This window comes from Otolemur garnettii, unplaced genomic scaffold (genome assembly GCF_000181295.1).
Source record: "Otolemur garnettii isolate 467f Iridium unplaced genomic scaffold, OtoGar3 scaffold00025, whole genome shotgun sequence".
Taxonomy (NCBI): Eukaryota; Metazoa; Chordata; class Mammalia; order Primates; family Galagidae; genus Otolemur; species Otolemur garnettii.
Window position 1 is genome coordinate 15,933,940 of NW_003852420.1, and position 6,409 is coordinate 15,940,348.

Consider the following 6,409-nt stretch of genomic DNA (forward strand, 5'->3'; position numbering starts at 1 on the left):
TACTCCTTTGAGCCACAGGCGCTGCCCAACACCTGGCTATTTTGTTGTTGTTGCTGTTATTGTTGTTTAGCAGGCCTGGGCCAGATTTGAACTCACTAGCCCCGGTGCATGTGGCCCCTGCCCTAACCACTGAACAACAGGTGCTGAGCCAATATTTAAAAAAATTAAAAATATATATATTAAATGAATTGTGTCTTGGGGTTCCCTCAGATGCATATCTTGGGACAAAATCTGAGGTCAAGTAGTTTTTTTGGGAGATAATCCCAGGAAATAGTTAATAGAATGGAGAGTGAGACAGGGAAGGAAAGGCTACCAGTAAATCGTGTGTGATGAAGTAATTCCCTGCTGTGCACAAGTGGAGCTCAATCACCCTCGGGAATTCTGGGAGACAGACACACTCCTCAGATTATCTCATGTGATGCATGGGAGAGGATGCTAGGTTGCTATCAATTCCCCATCTGTCATAGGCTAAAGATCTGTGGGTGTTACATGTCCAGTACTTCTGTCTGGGGTGGGCTGAGTGTGCTCCTGGAGCCAGAAAAAAGTCCTCACTAAGCAGGGTCATCATGGCAGTAATTGTTTTTGGAGCTGTGAGTGCTAGGGAGCTATAAGCTACTGGTAGTTGGCTGCAGATGGATTTCATTCCTCTAAACCATAATATTCAGGCTGGACGCGGTGGCTCACTCCTGTAATCTTAGCACTCTAAAAGGACAAGGCAGGTGGATCCCCTGAACTCAGGAGTTTGAGACCAGCCTGAGCAAGAGTGAGACCCCTGTCTCTACTAAAAATAGAAAACCTAGCTGGTTGTGGAGGCAGGCCTCTGTAGTCCCAGCTGCTCAGGAGGCTGAGGTAAGAGGAGCTCTTGAGCTCCAGAGTTTGAGGTTGCTGTGAGCTATGACAATGCCACAGGACTCTACCCGGGGCAACTGAGTGAGACTCTGTCTCAAAATCAATAAAATAAAATAAAATAAAATAAGATGGTGATATCCAAGAGTTTCTCCATCTTACTACTGACTCAATGGGGAGGAGAAGGTGGTTTATGTGAAGATCCGTGTGTCATTTCCTGGCCTCACAGAAAATATTCCCAGAGCATAGCACAAGGATCCAGGCATGAACTGGTTGACACCCACACACCATAGTGAGTGAAAAGGTGGAAGCACAGAAAGATGAACCTTTTAATCAAAGATATGAAATATCTCACTTGGTGCCTATAGCTCAAGTGGCTGGGGTGCCAGCCACATTCACCAGAGCTGGCGGTTCGAATCCAGCCCGGGCCTGCCAAACAATGACAACTACAACCAAAAGATAGCCAGGCGTTGTGATAGGCGCCTATAGTCCCAGCTGCTTGGAAGGTTGAGGCAGGAGAATCGCTTGAGCCCAGGAGTTGGAGGCTGCTGTGAACTGTGATGCCGCAGCACTCTACCCAGTGCAACAGCTTGAGGCTCTGTCTCAAAACAAACAAACAAACAAACAAAATGAAATATCTATGTGAGACTTTTACACTGCGAGAGACTCAGTTACAGTTAATAATCAGATTTATATCTTTCTCTTTCAGCAGATAAGGGAGGCACAAGAAAGTAAGTCAAGTAACTTATAGAAAATAAAGAACAAATAGATTTTTTTTCTGTGCCTATGAATTGTACAGAGTGGATTCCAATCTTCCCAACAACTACAATCTTCATAAGGACAGGGGTCTTTACCTGCTCTGATCATTTCTGCATTTGTAGTACACAGCATTGTGCTGGACACGTAAAAGATGCAGAATAAATATTTGTTGAATGAATGTATACTCTAAATTTCCTTGCCAGTGGTTCCTCTCACTCCTGAAGGAAGCTTCCCCCACAGCTGAGTGGGAGTGCTGGGATTTTCTTTTAGACAATTAAGTACTCTAGTGGAGAGGCAGGGGGTGAGGAGCCTCTCACTCTCTGCACCCTAGGCATGCCTGACTGGGCTTGCAGAAAACGGTAAGGCTGTCAGAACATTGGCGGGTGACTAAAGGGCTGTATGTGTCCCTTCATTTTAATGCCCTCTTAATTAGAATGAGTAATACCTGGGCCATCCCTTGCTGCCACTGTCTCTCTGTCTCCAAGGCTCATTATGATCAGGGATAAACAGTGCTTTTTGGATTACTTATGTCCCCAGTCACGGAACCCTCACTATTACATGATGCTGCACAGTGTCTACCATAATGCCTGCCCAGAGTAGTTGCTTAACGAGTTACTGCTTTTTCGTGTTTGACTTTCCTATGAGGCCCAACCAAGCTTAGGCATTTGAGGCTTGGGCCCCCTTCCCTGCCTCTTAAGGCTGGGAGGGCTAGAGCTGAGAGTCATAGGAAAGAAAAATGGCAGCCACCAACAAAGGCTTCCCCTTAGAGAGCTGGGGAGGGAAGATAGAAGGAACAGCCCTCTGTGTGTAGGGTAGGACTGAGATGGGCAAGCATTCTTCTTTAATGTCAGTGTAACCTCTGGCAGGGCATTTTGAAATAACATGGTCAAGGGTTTCAAAGCAACCGTCTGCCGGCTAAATAGCTGTATATATATGTTTGTCCCCAGAATATAATTTAAAAAAATTTTTTTTAAGTGTTGTTTTTCTGAGACAGAATCTCACTATTTCACCCTGAGTAGAGTGCGGTGGCATCACAGCTCACAACAACCTCAAACTCTTGGGCTCAAGTGATTCTCTTGCTCAGCCTCCCAAGTAGCTGGGACTATAGGTGCCCACCACAACGCCTGGCTATTTTTTGGAGACAAGGTCTCGCTCTGGCTTAGGCTGGTCTCAAACCGTGAGCTCAGGCAATCCACCTGCTGTGGCCTCCAGAGTGCTAGGATTACAGGCGTGAGCTACCACTCCCAGTCCAGAGTATCTTTTTTTTAATTCAAATGTATTCATGACATTTTAATGTTGGGAAATTTCACATCTTAACCTACATTTCCTGCCTCTCTAAAGAAAAAAATCAGGTAATCTGGGCTCTTGAGTCCAGATTCCACACTGGGCTGAAGCTAAGTATCCATGTGTGCTCAGCCACTAGACCTCCCCTGACCTGCTTCCCTTGTCTATGTTATCTGTATGCGCCCTGTAGGCATTTGAGTTTTCTTCTTCTTTCTTTTTCTTTTTTTGAGACAGAGTCTCAAGCTGTTTGTTGCCTTTGGTAGAATGCCATGGTGTCATAGCTCACAGCAACTTCAACCTCTTGGGCTCAAGTGATCCTCTTGCCTCAGTTTTTCTATTTTAGAAGAGAAGGGGTCTCTAACTCATAAGTTCAAGCTATCCACCCGCCATGGCCTCCCAGAGTGCTAGGATTACAGGTCTGAGCCACCGTGCCCCAGCATTTGAGTTTTCTTCACCATTCACAGGCCCAGTTGGAAATACTAGGGCTCAGAGATGGAAGTAGTTTGAGTTGTCTAAACTCATTTTGCTGGCCAGGAATGGTGGCTCATTCCTGTAATCCTTCCTAGCATTCTCTGGAAGGCCCAGGTGGGTGGATTACCTGAGCTCAGGAGTTCAAGACCAGCTTGAGCAAGAGGGACACTCAAGACAGATTGAGTCTCTACTGAAAAAAAAAAGGAAAGAAAAATAGAAAAACTAGCCAGGCATCATGGCGGGTGTCTATAGTCCCAGCTACTTGGGAGGCTGAGACAAGACGATTGATTGAACTCAAAGTTTGAAGTGGCTGTGAGCTACAACGCCATAGCACTCTACCCAGAGTGACAGAATGAGACTGTGTCTCAAAAAAAAAAAGAGTATCTGGGGAGCACATGATACCAACATCTGGCCATGAACTCTTAAACTAATAGGGAGAAGTGAATTAGGAGAAGCAGATGGAGAATATGAGAAGGAATAGTAGGTGTGTCAATGGAAAAGAAGCCAACATCTGTAAAACAATTTAAAAAGAGTTAGTCTGAGCCAAGTTTGAGCATCTTGGCCCAGAGCCACACGCCAGAAGCCTTGAGCAAGTGGACTCTGTGGTTGGGTTAATTTTATACATTTCAAGGAGGTAAAAATTATAGGCAAAATTATAAATCAATACATAGAAGGCATCCATTGGTTTGACCCAGAAAGGTGGGACATGTTGAGGGGTTTAGAGTTTATAGGTGGGTTTAAAGATTCTTTGATTTGTAATTGGTTAAAGAAATGAAGCTTTGGCTCGGCGCCTGTGGCTCAAGCGGCTAAGGCGCCAGCCACATACACCTAAGGTGGTGGGTTCGAATCCCCAGCCCGGGCCCGCCAAACAACAATGATGGCTGCAACCAAAAAATGGCCAGGCGTTGTGGCGGGCGCCTGTAGTCCCAGCTACTTGGAAGGCTGAGGCAGGAGACTCGCTTGAGCCTAGGAGTTGGAGGTTGCTGTGAGTGTGATGCCATGGCACTCTACCCAGGGGGATAGCTTGAGGCTCCGTCTCCAAAAAAAAAAAAAAGAAATGAAGCGTCTAAAGATTTGGAATTTTTTTTTCTTTTTTGGCACAGGAAAGTGAAACTAAGCAAGCGATTATAATTTTTTAACTTAAAGAAGTCTGTTAGAGACAAGCTACAGGCCTTATATTTGTTATGTAAATTGTGACCTGCAGGTTTGTCATGCATAGCCTCAGGCCTATCAATGAGTTACAAAGGTAGGGGGCCACGGTTGAGACCAGGCAGACCTCCTTTCTAATGGCTAGCAACTCAGTGTTAGACCCCTTGGCTAAAAGGGGGGTCCATTCAGTCAGCTACTGTGGCAGAGGCTTAAGATTTTATTTTAGTTCACAGGCAACACTTGCAGAAAGGCACCCTGGGGCACAGGACTGAAACAAAGATGGTTGATGGAAAAGTCTCTGGAAGGTGGCACCCATGGCTCATTGGGTAGGGCACTGGCCACGTGTACCGAAGCTGGCAGGTTCGAACCGGGCCTGGGCCTGCTAAATAATAATGACGACTGTAACAAAAAAATAGCTGGGCATTGTGGCAGGCACCTGTAGTCCCAGCTACTTGAAAGCTGAGGCAAGAGAATCACTTTAGCCAAAGAGTTTGAGGTTGCTGTGAGCTATGATGCTACAGCACTCTGTGCCGGGTGACAGCTTGAAACTGTCTCAATAAATAAATAAATAAATAAATAAATAGAAAGTCTGTGGAAGTGTGTGTGACTCTTCTGAGTACTATGGATGGGGTGGGGCTGGAAGATCTTATGTATCTGGAACTCAATTATTTTCTTTTTTTGAGACAGAGTCTTACTTTGTCATCCTCAGTAGAGTGCAATGGTGTCACAGCTAACAGCAACATCAAACTCCTGGGCTCAAGTGATTCTCTTGCTTCACCCTCCTTAGTAGCGAGACAGGGGTCTCCCTCTTGCTCAGGCTGGTCTCCAACCCGTGGGCTCGGGCAATCCACCTGCCTCTGCCTCCCAGAGTGCTAGGATTACAGGTGTGAGCCACTGTGCCTGGCACACTTAATCCTTTTTGTTTGAGATGCTCTAGAGATGGTTTTTCTCATTCGAACAGTTGTCATAGATGCAATGCCTTCCTTGTTTATATTTCTTCTGATGTGCTTCTGCTTGAGCAAGTGAGCCCTTACTGTCAATTTCAATTAATGCTGCACATTTGATCTCAGTGATGCCACTCACAGATGCAGTGGGGGGCAAAAGAAGGTCACTGGGACGTGGAGAGACGTGTCCCCTCCTCTTTGAAGGCTCTGGTGGGGGAGGTATTAGGAGGGGAGGTGTAGAATGGTTTGCTCTTTACTTGATAAAGACCATACTGTAAAGATGTCAGACTGTCTTTTGTTTGATTAATAAGAAAAAAAAAAAGAATGTGGAGACCCAGTAGCAAGGCAGAGCTCAGAGACAAAGGCTCTGAGGACTGAGCCAGTGAGGAATGAGACACACAACCTTGCATTGACCTATGAGAGCTTCCCCATAACCCTGAGCCCCCTGACATCAGTCACGGGGATGGGAACTGTATGATGTAAGCCTGCTATCTGCTGCCCCAGAGATTCCCTAATTTGGCCACCTGTACTTTCTTTCCTCCCAGCTAGATGGCTCAAAGCCGGTGGTCTCAGGCCAACACCTCTGTGTGTGGCCTCACTTCTTCCTTCCTTCCAAAGGGTGATTTGTTTAGGAAAGAGAAGATACAGATTTATATTCTCCAAGAGATGATTCTCTCCCTTTAGAGAAGAGCTCTTATTTTTATTTCCTTTATCATCAATAATAATCATTATCAAAGCTTTCTATTTTTTTTTTTTTGCAGTTTTTGGCTGGGGCCAGGTTTGAACCCACCACCTCCAGTATATGGGGCTGGTGCCCTACTCAAAGCTTTCTATTTCTTGAGCACCTTCTATGTGTCAGGGGACACTACATACATTGTTTCTAGTCTTTACAACAACCCTCAGGGTAAATGTAATTTATGCCCACTTTCTTCAGGAGGAATGTGGGGCTTAGAGGG